Source organism: Falco cherrug, chromosome 9 (genome assembly GCF_023634085.1).
Source record: "Falco cherrug isolate bFalChe1 chromosome 9, bFalChe1.pri, whole genome shotgun sequence".
Classification (NCBI taxonomy): domain Eukaryota; kingdom Metazoa; phylum Chordata; class Aves; order Falconiformes; family Falconidae; genus Falco; species Falco cherrug.
Window position 1 is genome coordinate 31,604,896 of NC_073705.1, and position 17,124 is coordinate 31,622,019.

The following is a 17,124-nucleotide window of genomic DNA, read 5'->3' on the forward strand; positions in this document are numbered from 1 at the left end:
GGAGCGCACGTACGTCTCTTCTCGTCCAAGCCCCGCCACACCTGCGGCGCCGTCACGCTGCCGGGCGCGACACCCGCCAGCCGGGCGACAGCACCCGGGAATGGTGCACCGCGCACCCAAGGTTCTCCAAGGGTGTAAACACCGGGGTACAGCTACTCCCTCCCAGATCAGGTCCTGTGAGACTTAAGGTTAAAGTGGCACTGACACTGCCCAGCTAGAAAACCAGGTATTTGTACCAAAACAAGGAACAACCAAGACTTCACTAAGCAGTAAGTCCTGGGGAAAACATCTCTCTGGCTTGCAAAGATTTCACCGGCCCAACAAGCCAGCCCAGGCTGTCCCCACAGAGCAGAGGGTCACTGGCTGACCTCAGGCACATACACACAGAGCACTGGGCAAGAAACCAGCTGTGGCAAGATTCAGAGTCTGGGGAGCAGCTGGGTACGCAGCCGGGTTCAGGGGACTTGGTGCTCCACCTAGCTAATGAGCCAAGGCCACAGTCACGCTCAGAGGGACATAGCGTTGAAGCAGGCACGCTGTTTTGCCAAGGGGGAAGGGGGCTTCGAGATGTTACCTACTTTATCCACTTACTGAAGCACAGTTCTGTGGTGCATTTTGGTACGGAAAGCTCAGGTTTTCCTCAGTTCAGATTTCTGTTCTTCAGACACAACCCACTCAGTTTCTAGGAAGAGGGGCTGCGATTCCTGCAGCCCACAGCTGGCTGCACGTCAGCTCCTCTGCCCCACTGCCTAGCACAGCTGTGCAGAAAGCAGGGGTGCACCAGAGGTGAGTGTGGTTAGGACCTAGCCCCCTTCTTTAAAAAAGCTTCTGGAGTCTCACTTGTGCAGAAACTGGAACAACACCTGTCTACAGAGGCATGTTTGGTTAAGGCTTACATTAATTTAATCATTCTGCAGAGAGACTTTGAAATTGCCCCTGCAGTCACTCAGAGGGCTGCTACTCATACGTTGTTCCAGAACCAGAACGCTTCAGTGCATCAGCAGACCAAGCACAGAGGAGCGGCATCCCAGCAGCAGCAGAGCACCCATCGTCCTCATACCAGTGATTAAACATCATTGTTTACACACCTGACGGGTGCAGTAAAAGAACGACATAAGCCACGGATAAAGCAGACAGGGTAACGTCAGAAAGAAAACCCAGTCCCCCTCAAACAGGAGGGTTCAAAGGAGCAGTCACATCAGGAGGCATTAGATGCTTCAAGTTAAAAAGAAAATATATCATTTGGGAAAGCTCCTGGATTAGAAGAGGACACTGGCACTATTTTCACAAGGCTAGCACTCGCTGCCTAACCAGCTCTCTGCCTTGGGAAAACACACCCCTGTCAGAGCTCCAGCATTACAGATGAGTTTAGCCATATATATTCTTACAGCAGCATTATTTACCTTGCTGGATTAGAGCACTTTACAGACCCAATGCAACTGAGCTAAACCAGAGCTTTAACTATTTCAAATTGAACTTAACCCAGAGAAGAGAGAAGAAATAGTTTCTGGCTTACAGTCCTTACAACCTGGATGCTCAAAATCTGGCAAGATAACAAGTAGTGTTCACTTTCCTTTATGTAAGTTCATAACTTCATAATTGATTGGAGTTGTTTGAGACTGATGAAATACCGCCCAGGGACAAATTCAGTATTACTTTAAAAATTATTTTTTAAAAGCTGAACTAAAGAGTGTTCAGAAAGGTTATGCAACAAGCGTTGCTTATTGCTAGTCCTAAATGCGCCCAACCTAGAATGTAACAAGCTTGAAGAAAGGCACAAGAAAAGGGGAAAAGCCAACAAAAGCACCAAACCAGAACTGTGACCTGCCTAGCTCTGTAAGTGCATGTGTACCTTCACAACTTCTCCTTTAGCCCTTCTTTTGCACCATTAACCCCCATGTTTAACAGAGTATTTGACTTGACCCTCTACTTTGCAGTCCCTGGACCTGGTTCGTGTGTCGAGTACGGTCCCAGTGTAGGTGAGAGGGGTGGAGGTCAGCCGTGAGCGTGCCCCACTGTGCAGCCCTCCTCCGCTGCCCGGGGCGCATGTAAGCGCCTCTGGTCCTACACAGCCCCAGACACCTGCCCATGACTGGGGGCACTCACGCTCTAGATGTTTTTAAGGATGGCTATGAGGAGGCCACCAAGAGGCAATAAGGATCTGCCCAGCGTTCTCAAGAGGATCTGGGCTGTTACATGCAACTTTTAGTGCCAAGGTGTATTTTCCTTTACGGCAAGTGGCTTGGGTAATCCTCAGCAGCACTATGCAAAAGCTCGATCATCAATATGTGTGACTTACACATGTGGGAAAAGCTAGCTGTCATTTTAAAAATGAATTTGTGTGTGTCCTACAAACAGCAGTTTTGTGCAGTGCCCTTAGAGCTTGCATTTCACACCATCAGATGCAAAGGTGGAACACCATGGCAACTGATCTGATTACCCACATCATCCTGCATTTAAAAGCCCAACTAGGAACTCTAAACAAATTCATTGTTTCACTCAAAAGGAATAAGAAAGAGAGAATCCCTCGCTCAGTGTTTCACCACATTATTCCCCTGCCTCTTTAAAAAAGCTTGAAGTCTTTCTTATGAGCACCACCAAGTAATGAAACACAACAATCTAAGAACCTGTATTCGTTGCATTTACTGTGGTTAATAACACCAGTGCCTACAGCTGAATAGTAACAAATTTCAGTTTTCATACTTGGGGTACTGCAGACCCCAAAGGCTGGAAAACCACAGTCAGATCATCAGATTTGTCTTTAAGGGTGAAGACCATGGCTTTTTGCTTGCTAACTCAACATTTTTATCCTCTTCCATGGCTAGGTGAGAGCTAACACCACCAGCTAAGCCAACCATGCACAGAAAGGCTTTGTAGCCAAGATCTTCACCTCCAACAGAATCTGTTCCTTTCCAGCCCCTGTGACAGCTCCACCACAACGCATATTTAGTTCAGCCACTCAAACCTGCCCACACACCCACTCTGCAGCCAGCCTTACCTCTGCTCTCCCACTGCAGCCGTAGTGGTCCTTCACCACTTCTCTGCTGGCTTACCTGGCTCCTGCCATCTCATCCTTCCCGTCTCAGCTCCGTCCTGGCCACCCAATGTCCTTAGCAAGAAGAGCCAGCTTAGCCAGCTACCAGGAGCAAACCCTAGGTGCCTGCCCCACCAGCCTGATAAGCTTTCCCAGCGCAGGGGCAGGTGTTCCCAGGCATGATTAGTGAGGAAGCACCTTTGCCAGGTGCAGCTGCAGGCTGGGTTATCATCATGTGTGCTGCCAGCTAAATGTATCCTATACTAGACCTATACTGGGTCTGTCTTGCAAGGAAATGCATGAGCTACCTTAAAAAACAAAAGAATCAATTGACTTTTTAGCGTCTGGGTTTTGAATTCTGGGAGCCCTAACTCCTTGGAAGTTTTCAGGGTTAAAAAAAAAATAAAATCAGCTTTGTGCCATATTACACACACATCATTGTTTTCTTTCCTTTAGCTCAGGGGTCCTCAAACTTTTTTAACCAGGGAGCCGGCGTGCGGATGAAGTGGCAGGCAGCCATCTGCGGCTGCTTGGTTTCCCCCCCAACCCCGGGCAGGGGGGTTCTGTAAATACCGGGGGTCGGACTGAGGACCCTGGGGGGCCGTATCCAGCCCGCGGGCCGCAGTTTGAGGACCCCTGGTGTAGCTGCTCAGTAGAGATGGTAGCCAGTTTGAACTGACATTTCAGCATGTATTTGTGAGACCACACAAACATTATCTCAGTGTCTGGTGGTTCCAACAGAATCTCTAGAGCTGGCAATACCATTTTGTGATTTCCCTTTGGAGAGAGATCAGTGATGCTGAATCTGGATATTTTTTCAGTGCAGCTCACATTAATCACTTTTTTTTTTATACATAGAAAACCCTTGACGTTAATAAATAGCAAATTAATAATCTCTCTTTCACCACGTTCTGATTTTGAAGGGATGATTACAAGATGTCACTAATCTGCAAGGCTAAAGCAGGCAGTAAGCTGTCTTGCTGTTTGCAACAATTCCTTCCTATAAAGTGACATGACAAAATAAATTAAATATTTTTTCACTATCTGAGCAGAGCTGAACTAGGAACAGAAATCTCCAAAGGTGCACCCTAGGAGCGATACAGTGACAGCAGCTTTAGACAGGCATGGCTGTCTTTATTTGAAAACATTTCCATTTCTGTAAGTCAGCTTAACGCCTGTGAGTTATGCTGGACTGAGGTGAGACAAAAGTCCAGCATCCACAAAAGGCTACTACACTCAGCCCTGTCCGGACAACAGGATTAGCTCTTGTCCTCTGAACGACCATCCATCCATTTATCCTTGGTTTGTAAAGGGAAACTGGAACTAAAATAAGCCAATGTATGCCAATATACTGCTACATATAGTACACCTATTGCAATTTAAGGTGCCACAGTGTTATTATCATAAACATATTCCAAATACTTACATTTTTGGCTTAATGGGCACTGGCTGTTGTACATCCTCGGTGGATTAATAATGCAGCAGTGCACACAAGTACTCTGGCACACACCTACGTTACTAATGCTGACCCCACAAATTACTTTCTCTGTCCTGTGTTCGTTTGTTACATGCTCAGGACCTGCAGGCAGAGTCCCCAGTGTTGCTTCTGCTTCTGCTCCTGCTCCCCTCTTCCCAGCCTATTTCAAGACATGCAGTTAGACACAGTGTCGAAAGGCAGCGAGGCTGTGCTGTCTCAGCGCTGACAAGTAAAGGATGATGCTCCTACAAGTGGTACTGGGTCGCTGCTAGCACGAGAATCGCAGTCTGTGGAGGTCTATTTAAAAAAAAAAACCACCCAAACCACCCTTGAAATGGCTGAGCCACAGAGAATGTCACCCAGAAATATTGGTGGACATGAAACTTAAAACAAAGTGGGGGACTGCCAGAGGAGGATGCCAGGAGAAGTGGCGTGGGGACCGGTGGCACACACATCCCTGGCACAGCTGCCAGCCCTGAGGTGGCTGCTCCTGGGAGGGCTCTGAGGTTGCAGACCCCAAACTTTGAGTGGGTCGGTCTTTTGTCCCAGCACACAACAAGAGTTACTCTTCCTGGGTTCTGCGCTAGGCACTTCCATGTGAGAATGCCCAATATTAGGGAAAAAAGCAGGAGGGTGGAGTAGGAGAGAGACACTTGAGCAAGATGTCATCGTTTAGATGTGCAGCAGTGCAAAAATACACTTAGTACTATATATTGTGACATGTTTGGTCCCAGCCAGACCGCAGACTGCCCCCAGCACCCCAATGCCCTGGCCAAGGGGTAGGTGCCGTGGGGTTCGGCACCCACGTGTCCCCCCATCTCTCTGTGGGAGCCCTTAGCGCTGCCCCCCAGCACCGGCACTCGAGGCCCTGTGCAACTAGTGAGGATACGTGTGTAAATCTGGCTTATTCCAAAAGCTGGTTAAACTGAGACCTCAGCTAGGCTGGAAAAGTCCTTTATTACATATATTTGTGAGAAATTGTTTTTTGGAGAAGGGCATGTGGTTAGTGTTTCGGGCTACTGGGATTTACACTTATTAGCCTGCCACCCGCACACACCACCCCCCCCACCCCCCCGTGAGGCTGAACATCACACAGGCTGTGAGAAAGTTCAGTTTCTTATGAGATAACAAGAGGTAAAGAGAGTCCAGCACAAACTGAGCTTACTTGTCAGGTGTTTGACACAAACTGGGATTTAACCTGCCTTCCTGCACTGCCGAGGGAAGAAGAGAGCTGGATTTCTGCCTCACTCATGCCTTCACATTCCTCGGAACACTTCACAGTTTCAGCAGGTGAGATCTGGCCAGGCAGTCTCAGTTCAGCCATCAGTTCCACTGGCTATACGTGCCTGTGTTTCCATATTTCATGTTTCCACATCTGATGGTTTGACATTGATGTTTTCCACCTGAGTTTACGACCAGCCTGTTCCAGGGGAGCCTACAAAGGGATGCTATGTTTTTGGAGATTTGTGGTGCATCTTAAAAGCCATCAGGCTATTAACAATTAAGAATAAGGTGGAGGTACACACACAAAAAAAGAGGAAACTATTCAATAAAGTGGGAACTGGTTGGATAACAGAACCTGAAATCTTTGGGAATTTCTCTTTAAGCACCTCTGACACGTTCTGGGCTCTCTCTTGGGCTGCGAGCCTTGTCTGAGAAGCACTGTAAAGCCAAGCAATGCCAGAGGTAAGTGAATGGCAGGCTTTGTCATTTTGCCAAACACCAAACCCCTTCCTCTGACATAATTTGGATTTTTAAGAATTCCAAGCTCAGTTCATGAATGCAGTTACATGAAAGAGGCTTTTAACTGTACAGTATTACAGAGTTTAGATTAACTCTCCCAGCCCTCATACTCCTTCCTGATGTGGAAGGGTTCCATTAAGTACCAGCACGTATAAAATATCTACGGCTTTAGAAACAATTCAGTGTTTTAGGGCTTAACCTTGTTCAGTATGTGCCATGCTTTGTGCCGTGTGTACAGTCTGCGCTGGCCTCTCGGAAGGCAAATATTTTGCCCAATTTATTTCAAGCACTCCAAAGGTTAATGATGCATATTTCTCTGAGGGGGGAGAGGGCGTGAGAGGGGCTGCAAGGTGCAGCCTGAGCTCAGCCCGCATTCCCGCAGGCTGAATAGCAGCATGGCCTGACCGCAGGGCTCTGATTTTACTGTTGGCTCCAGCCTTCCCATGGGAGAGACCCCCTCTGAGCCCTGAGCAGCCCTGGCCTCCCCTGGGCTCCCACGCAGCCCTGGCTGGCAGGGACAAACGCTGGTGGTCGGCCTGGGGGGTCTCAGTGCACCAGGGAAACACATGGATGCTTCACTGATGGGAAAAAAATAATAATCTATTTTAATATAAAAACTATACACATATGCATAATACATATTTATGTATAAAAGTTATATATATGTATATATTGGAACTCTGTCCCTGCTGCTGGCCCCTGCACCCTGGATGAGTACGCGCCTTTAGTAACAGCTCACTGTTGGCATGTGCCCTGGGCAGAGGGCTCTGCTGCCTGCTCCGGCAGTGCCACAGACACCCAGCACCATCGCCACGCTGGCACCTGTGTCATGTCATTTACTCACCTGATTTACACCCACTGTAGAGCTGCTGGATCAGCTGGAGAAGTTTTATGTTTATCTGTCAGAGGAAATCTAGGAGTAATTGATCCTTGTAAAATAAGTCTTCTTAGGATTAACTTGTAATTTCAGACCCTAACATGACATTATTTTCTATTTAAACTGTCATAAAATGAGAAAATACTTGATGAAAGTGTCACCGTGAACACAGAATGAAATAATTTCTTATTACACATTCACAAAGTACTGAAGTTAAAGTATCTATTTAACGAAGGAAATACATAGAACAAAACCTGGTCCAATAAAAGAAATCTAAATCCTAACATGTAAAATGGTATGTAATGTCTACTTTGGCACACATTGATAATTTAATAAGAAAGAACTTAAAGCATTTTATTCTGCAAATTATATCCCGAGCCCCTATTTAGTCCGTCTGCTGGATTCAGCAGACTTTCTTGCATGAGTAAGCAAAGGTCTTAGGTCCCAAAACGTCTATAGGGTTTGAATTCTTAGTTGAAAAAGAGCAAAAAAATCATGAGTAATTTCTTGGGTTTTTCAGACTATCCTTGTTAACTAGAAAATACATGTATCATCCTCAGAGTTAGTTTAGTGAAATGCAAGAGAAGAAAACCTAGTGGCTGACTTGTCAGAGCTGTGCTTCTTTTCAAATAAAAAAAGTACTGCGCACTTCCCGAAGTCGCTGCCCTTAGCAGCAGCATGATTTGTGCTAACAGGAATAAATATAACCTCGGCCCCATGCATTTGCTGCTGCTTTTTTGATTTTAAGAGCAAACTCTTTCAAAATTATGAATAAATTTATCACTAGTATCCTTTTGACAGGAAAAGTGTAACAAGACAGCCACACAAGAGAGTATTATTTCATGTTAGTCGAGACAAGATGTTGGGGATTTAGAACTGATCTTTTGTCTCTGCTCAAAGACAAATGGTATAAAATTTATATGCATGCTTCTGTCCTGACAGCAAAGGGCTTCGGCAGGACTCTTGCTGGGAACTAATGGCTCTTGGGGATGCTGCGCTCTGAAGTCCCTCGGCATGAAATGGTCTCTTGCGATTCATCTCCTGTTAATAGTAGCTCCAAGACTACAGTCTCCCTCTTTTTGTTTTTGTGGTTTTTTTTTTTTTTTTTAAGTTCTTTTATCCCGAGCTGAAGCTGCCTCTGTTCTCATTGGAGCAGCGAGGGTGTAGTGTGAAGGTTTTCTCCCCTCAGCTCTATTCTCTCGCAGCCCTCAGCAGACGTCGGGGCAAGCTGGGGGCCCTATGGAGAGCAGGGCCTGATGTCATCCCACCCAGCACGGGGCCAATGAACGTCCCCCGGCCCCACCACACATGTACACATCAACGGCATCTGAATAGCTTCTGGGGGCTTGTAAAGCTTTACTAGTCCACGGTAAATAGCAGTGGTAACATGACGGTTTGTTTCAATGGATGCCTCTGAGCCAGGAACTTTACAGTGCCATAGTCATGTAGGAAAACAGCACTGGGAAGCAAAAAGTAGGTTGAAGAATTTGTTATAGTTCTAAGGGAGAAAAAGGCTCCCATTTTCATCATTGGGAGATGAGACGGCCCTGGGGCAGGGGTCAGCCATGTGCAGGGGGCACCCATGGGGACAAAACATTGCTGGGCCACCAAGAGGCTCTGTTGACCCTTTCTGCCCATGCCGGGATGGTCAGGGGAGCCCACATCACCTGGCGCCGGCTGCCTTCTCCCTTTCAATGTGCCCACGTGGCACATGTGTCTTAGGGATGAAACAACATCACAAAATCAGGACTACGCACCCATGCCACCAGAATATAATCTGTCACAGCTTGCTCTGCCTTTTACACGGTCCTCACCTGCCATGGTGGCAGAGCTGTTTCATTGCTGCTTTTGCACTCTTTGCTGCCCAAGGAAATTAGACTCAGATGATGGTGTACATCTCTGCCTCTGTAGCTCCTCTGTCCACAAGCTGACGGCATGGTGGGTCTCTCACAGATGCTAAATCCTTTCAAGTTATTTAAACTGATTGCAGAGCAGCGCAGGCTTCTTGTTGGAAATTTTCAGCTAACTCCTAAATGAGGTTAATGAAAATATTTCCATCAGCAGCACTCGCAGCAAAAGTAATGGGCTCTAGAGAGAAGGCACCGCCAACTTTAAATCCGAGTGGAAGTGAATGTAAAAAACTGGAGTAGAGAAAGCAGAAGCTAAGCTGGAAAAGTCATCGTTTCCCGAGGAAGAAAAGCTTATTTATTTTTTAGTATTTCCTAGTCTAGGTAAAGGACAAAGTATATATGTACTCTGTAAATTTTAAAGAGCGATTTGCTGGACATCCTTTCTTTTCTCTGCACCTTGGAAATGCCACTCACCACATGCTTGTGCAGTTAACGCGGTTATCTCATGCTGGCACCCCAAGGCTGGGGAGCATTGCTTACGCCATCAGCTTCAGTCAGCAGGAGCTGGCCTTGCAGCTGGAAGAGGCAGCCTTGTCCTTCTACTTTTTTTTGGTATTGCCCATGTTTTTATGTCAGTGCAAGTGTTTATGCAGCCACACTGCAAATGAAATCAGGGAAGCAGTCTGGGTTGAAGCATTCTGGGGCAGGAGAGGATTCAGCTGGATCAGACTCCCCAGATGGTCATATAGGCATCAGAGAAGGGATGACACAGGAGCTGAAGGGAGTGTCCGAAGCCAGGCAAGCCCAGCTCTTTCGAGGACGGGACAGCCAAAATCTCATTTGAAACGTCTGTAAGTCTGCAGCGTAAGCTGCCCGTTTCTTGCAACTGAATGCAAGTCCACAAAGATTCATTTATTTACGTTTTCCTGTATCTGGTCTGCAGAAATGGTGATTTCAAACTAGCTACCAGCTAGCTAACGTTGTGCACTGTGAATTACACAGCAGAGTTAAGGTGACAGTGCAACTGCCAAACTCCCCCCACTTATTGGCCAGGGCATTTAGAGCGTGCCAGGCTGTGCCAGCAGCAGCATAGAGAAGCCACGATCTCCGGCTCTAAGGATCACCAAGACCATAAAATCCATGTGGTTACACAGAACTAACTGCAGTTCTGTTTGCCTTCTATCTGTAAATCCTCCAAGTTGTATTTTCTGGGCTTGGGCCAGCCACTTGCAAACTGGAACAACCTCCAGCCCAGTGACAAGTACAGGCTGTAATTTAGCAGCACTGGATGACCAGCACTGAAAACAAAACCAAACCAAACCACCAAAACCCACAGCGTCCAAGTCTTGTGTGGGGAGGGGGTGAAGGGAAAGAAACAGGCATTTAATGCTAACAGGGGTTTTAGTTAAGTTTTTGTTGATGAAATTAAGCTTTCTAAGACCTTCAATAATTGCTTGAGGCTGAGGAAAGGTAGCTTGGGTCAGATCTTATCTTTAACTCCTACAGACAACTTCTGTGCACTCTCACAGAAGTGCATTAATCATTCAACTTTGTGTGTGTGTGAGCTCATCCCTCGTGAAAAGCATCCTTCCCTGAGTGAAAGAGCTTACTACAACCACTGCTGCTCTAGATTTGCATTAAGACTGTAACTGGATCAAGCACAAGAAGTATGATTTCTGCTAGTAAACCAACACAGCTGTATCACTGCCAAGAGTGACTGAACAATGGCAGGATGTAAAGGCAGAAAGCCCTCCCCTGCCCGCCAAATCTATTAAAATGAGCCACGAACACAATACTAATGTGGTAAGTCAGGGCAATATGCAAATGGCTGCATGTCCCAGAAACCCTAATCCTATCAAGAATGCAGAAGATGTTAATTTGACCATCTTTCACAGCTCATAAATCTATCCGTAGCAAAGCCAGGCTGCCAGATGTCATCAAGCAGCACTTCTTTGAGGCTGCAGTCTCAGCACAGACGCCCGATCATGCCTCAGTAAAGACCAATAAAGAGCATTGTTTGTGTGGCCTGAGAGCAGCTTCTCACATTTTGCTACAATAGAGGAAAACAGTGGGAAATGTGAATGACTGATTGGCAGAACTGGTGGTCTCGCTGGCCCCACTTTCCACATACGCAGATATAGATTTCACATGCATTTTACATCATTAGTACGCAGATTAATCTATCTTGCTCTTAACAATTAGTGGTATATGTTCCTTAACTTAATTTCTTGAATCCTGAACTATAAATACAAGCTGGACATAGTTCCACTTCTCTCAGGCAGATACTCCTTATTTACTTGAAACTACTTAAAAACAGCACAGCTTTTATTATGATGTGATCTTACTGCTACGATTTAACTCTCAGAATAGAAATATCCTACTTCAAAGCAAGCAGAGTTCTCTAAATCAAAGACCTCTAGAAATATATACTCATTTTTTCCTTCTCACATTCAAGGTTTAAAAATACCAGTTGCAATTTAGGTTCTTTAGTACTGACCAGAATGAATCTTAATTTTTACAGTGAGGGCGGTGAAACACTGGAACAGGTTGCCCAGAGGAGCTGTAGATGCCCCATCCCTGCAAACATTCAAGGTCAGGTCAGATGGGGCTCTGAGCAACCTGATCTAGTTGAAGATGTCCCTGCTCACTGCAGGGGGGCTGGACTAGGTGACCTTTAAAAGTCCCTTCCCACCCAAACCATTCTATGATAGTTTGCTTTTACCAGGTGTACTTTAAAGCACCACAGCAGATGATATTTTTGTATGAAGTTACCTGGAGCACGCTGGATAAACCTCACTTTTATCTAAACTGAAGTGCCTTTCAGCTTCTCAGTGGCCACTGTGACTACCACAGAACTCTGGGTCAAATTCCCTTGTTCAGAGTTGAGCTGAAAAAAGAAACCAGGCAAAATTATAGAAAATGCTTAGAGAAACATCTGTAGAAAAATGGGAACTTTCAGCAATAAAAATTATGTGGGGCTGTCTGCTATCTATCGCTACAGAGATCCCCATGGAAACTGCTGTTCATTTAGGATGTGCGTATTCCTGTCACATGCCATCCACATCGCTCAAACATTTTAGAACATAAAGCTCCAGCCACACAGAACAGACGTCTAGTGCTTCTCTGACCAGGCCCAGAGCCTCTAGCAGGGCAGACGCCGAATCCGGGAGCTGAGGTCTTTAACGCCAGCAAGTCCCATGCTCTGTAACCAGGGAGAAGGTGCAAAAGGCCACTGATAACAGCCCCAGCCTTTCAGGTGACCGCAGGCTGCCACGCTACTTGTTTAGCGACACCTCTGACAGCAGGGTCTCTGGAGCCACCGGTAGCAGTGGTGATGGAGAACGCAATGGGGACCCCTCAGTGTTGCTCAGGGAAGAGAGGCAGATGGTCTGGCTGCCAGAACCTTCCTGAACGACCTGCAAGCCCCTCCTGATGTAAACAAGCAAAAGCTTAGTTCAGGGAGTTAATTTCAGAGATTTGTATCCACCCTTTTCCCTACAGCATTACCTGCCAAAAACCATTCTGATCTCAGTATAAGGGAGAACCGGTGCTAATGAAGCGAGGCTTTATTTTAGGTAGCCACAAGTAAATAAGTCAAGTAATTCCACTGGGTCAAAAGAGGCAAAATGCTAAGAAAAAGAAGGAACCAGAATAATGTAAGTTTTAAAACTAAAGGGCATACTTCGTGAATTTGCTTGGGAAATCCTGGTTACGTTTTACCTCCAGAATTAGATTCAACAGGGGAGAATTAATGGTGTCTGAGTTTGAGAAGCCAACTGTTCTGGTTAATAACCTTAAAATACTTGTATTGCTAAATCAGGGTATGTATAAATCTAGTTCTGATTAATTTTTCAGAGAATAACAGAATTCTGAAGCAAATATATGCAATTTCATTGTGTTTACAAATACAAAAAAATTCATTATGCTACAGCTAGTAGGTCAGTGACTCCAAACCCACTATTTCATTTCAAGTAGGTTAAAGATGCTGAACCACAAACTCCCCAAAACGTCTACTGTAAAATCAGTCCAGTGAAAGAGACATATTAAACATTATTTTTTAAAGCTTTTCTTTTTTTTTTTAAAAGGAAAATATGTTATTTATTGATATTGCAATAAAACATCTGTAATACATAACAATGCACCTATTACACAATATTTACGCTATTAATTGTACATTGCATTATTACTCTATCTTCTTTAAAAAAAAAAAACCAAAACCAACCCCCCCCCCCCCCAATTTGATATATGAAATATTTAACTCACACATTTTGTTAAACTCCTTTACTGAAAAGCTGGCATCTTCTGGGAATGGGGAGGGAAGTCTCAGAAGACAGAAAGCTGGTATACCTAAATCCGTAACTATTTGTTTACAGACCATTTTGTACGAGTCCTTGGCTATTAAAAGTTGCCATACGTACAAGGTTCTCATCTCTCTTGCCAATTATTGTAATGATTTCAGTATTTCTGCTGGACTATTTCCTTACAGCAGACAAACATTACTTATATATGTAAAACAATCCAAACCTGGCTTTAAAGCATGTCCCTGAATAAATAATACCATTTACAGTAAGTGTGAAATATTCCTTTTAATAGGCCCAGGCCTGAAATTACTATTATTTCTTTCTTGCATTTTACAAACATCTGTTCTTTTTATTAGGTTTTCCTGAAATTATAATTGATTAAGTGCACTCTTAATAGCAGGTGATAATTCACAAGAAGTGCCTTGGAATCTAGTCTAATACATAATTACAAAAAAAAGAGCAGGTTTCCATATTATTTTGTCTAACCCTATCCATAACTGGTTATTCCCATTAAAATTCCACCCTGGGACGAGTCTGCCCTGTTGAGGACTGCTTGAAACGTGCTAGCACCATCTCATCATTCTGCCACTCTGCCTCATTACCAGTATGATTATACAAAGGCTCAGAAGCTTTTAAAGATATTTAAACTGTTTAGGTGGCACAGATAAATAGGACATTGGATAGAAGGTTCATTTTAAAAGCTTTTTATTTCAGGAATTCAGCAATCTGACTCCACCACAGGTATGACCAGCGCTTTTCTCTGGTTTTGTCTCCTTATCAAGACACTCGGTGCCTTTCATTCCAATTTTGCGTAGGCGATTTCAGATCTTCTGGTATACCACTGACCAGATTTTCTCTGTTAACGTGTCTGCTACATCTCTGAGATACCCAATCAATCCCTCCCATCCCCTTTTTTTAAGTCCATTTTTTTCTTCAAGTGCTGTCCCTTTAGAAATCCATCTCACTAGCAACATGCTAACCCATTCATCATTTGTAGAGCTCTAGTCCAAACAGCAGAACATTTTCTTCTCTTAAAACCCATGTTTTTGCAGCTTCTAGTGAATTTTCATATTCCTAATCTTTTCAAATAAACTTAGCATTAGTCCCTTTATTTTGAAGTCAAATTTCTTTGTCTGATCACTGGTTTTAGAATCTTTGCATTAAATAGCATTTTCTATACTACCTGCTTCAGGGGCCTCCTTACTACCGGACTATGCTATCTGCAAAACTGCCCTTATTTATATCGTTCTTCAATTATTTATATATCTTTTAGTAACTTACTCTTATGTATGTTCTTTCCCTAAAGTAGTTCTTTCCACAGATCTTGAATTAGACTTTGTTTTATGAAAAGTGGCATTCTAATGATTATTTATTGTTCAAGGTGAAGCCCTTTAATACCAACCCAAAACTAATTTATTTTATTGCATATTTGCAATGCTTCAAAAAAATACTTCCAAATAGAGAACCACTATCTATCAGGCACTGGTCATCATATACAGATTTATTTATTTAAAGATGACATTTTTGGACTGTTTGGTAGTTCAGTCTATTGTTAATTATAACAATACTTAACGTAACGGCTGTCAGCTTCCAATTTGACTACTTCAATAATTAAAAACTATTAGAGACAATATCCCACTCAATTAGGTCACAAATACTATATAGGGCTGATTGATTTACTGCTACTCATCTTCACAACAAAATTAACTTTTCTTTTGTTTTTATTTGTTTTACTTACATGGCAATCCTATTTACTCACTTCATTTATTTACCTGCTTGCTTTATCTACCCGCTTATTTATCAGACCAATAAGATCTTCTAGACATGTCTGTTGAGCTGTGACACCCATTGCCTCAAAAAACTGAATAATTTTCTTGTTGTGAAATAAGCCTCCAAATATATTGCTGGACAATGTCACCTTTTTGAAGAGCACCTAGACAACACAAAACCACACACCAGCAGCCCAGAATCAAGTCCGTTTCTCTGGCTGTTCCTATTAGCTTAACGAATCAGTATTAATCCTTTCACACAGGTACCAACCTAGATCTGTAAAGTGTAGTATCAGCTGACATGAAGCTACTGTTCCAGCTATAAAAAGTGTCAATCCTATGTTCTGAGGCACTAGGGCATTTTCCTCTGCTCCTTAAACAATTTAAATCTATTTTGAATATTAAGTTTTCTAAATACTACTACTATGATCCTTTGAAAACTCTTCATGGTCCTAACTTCAAAACTTGGCACGCAAGCGCTCTCGCAGCCATGTCACTGCACGCACATTGTGCAATGGCATCGTGCACACTGCGACTGTATCCTGTGAGAAACCACCCCAATTCCCTTCACCATCACCCATTAAGATCCCAGCTGAAACATACTTGAGTTGCAGCTGAATAAACTTAGCAGTTTTACCAAGATTACAGTTAGAGAGATGGATCTGACCTCTACTTCCTTACTTGAATTTTCTGGCTGCAACAAAACCCCCACAACCACCTCCCCATATACATCCTACCACTAGACGGAATCCAGGTAGATGATTTGATGTGACATACTTTAATTTACCGGTATGCTGTCTACTGTGGTTTTTCAGCTTGTTTCTGCTTCAAAACCAATGCTTTTACGAACTATTGTATAGGACGTTTGCCTTCAGTTTTTAAATCCCATTTCTTTTTCTTGCACACATCATTTGCCCGGGCTAACATTAATGTTTTGAATTGGCTGCAACTTCCACCTTCCCAACATGTCTGATGTTCTCAAAAGGAGCTATTCTGAAATCCCTGTAACTGGCTACACATCATGCTGTTTTAACTCAAACAGAAGTTGGGAAGTTGATGTATCATGATTATATTGGCCATCCCTAATAATTATATTAGGTATTTGTACCGTAACTTCTCAGTGCTTGTGGAACCTGCCTGCCTTTCTTTACAGGTTGTTATTAGCTCTCTTACCATCTCTCCCCTCCCATGTGTCTTCTCTCAGTTACCAACCTTGCCCATTTTTAGGGCAGAACATGTTAACTTCAAACCAGTCATCTACATGCTTTTTTCTTTTTTTTTTTTTTTTTTTTTTTTTTAAACTTGCATTCTGTTCTGGCTGCCTGCAGCTTTTTCTGATCTAGTGAGCCACAGGCAAAGGGAAGAAACCCTTCTGATACTCTCAGCCATACCACTGCTTATGCTTGCTGGAAAGGGGCAAAAAGAGGCACACGCCTCCCTCTACCTGCTCAGCTGTAGCGCTTCCCTTGCTGACACTACCTCTACCTCCTCCTGCAACTTCAGCGGGCGCAGGAAAAGCACAGCTCCAAGAACCGCAGAGGGGCAGACCTCAGTCTGATTTGCCAGTTCACTGAAGGTGAGAAAGCAGTCTTTGCTGTGTTGTTGCATTCGACGAGTACAAATCAAGCCTTTATATTTTTTTTACTGGAAGGCAGAACGCAAGCCACCCATGGGATTCTGTTGTTGTTTCTGCCAAAAGAGAAAAACCTGTTTCATTACATTAAGTTCAGGCGGTAGGCAGGAGAAGGGGAAATGGCTCCTAGGCTGCAGCACCCTAACTGACAATGGTGCTCTGCTGGAAAAGTCACTTTAACTTTTCCTCAGCTTCTTGGTAAATGGAGTGAGAGTGAGCAAGTGTGTGTGTAGCCATGTACACACACAGCGGGGTGTTTAACAAGCAAGTTCATGGTAGAAAAGGCAACAACTCCTTTTATACACAAGTTACTTCCATTAAAAATTAGTGCCCAGATACCTCTTGAACATACACTGTACAGATAATCTTAAGTTTTTAAGTTATATATGACAGAAGAGTCTGGTTAAATTACTAATTTCTAAGAACTAAGGTCTAAGTTA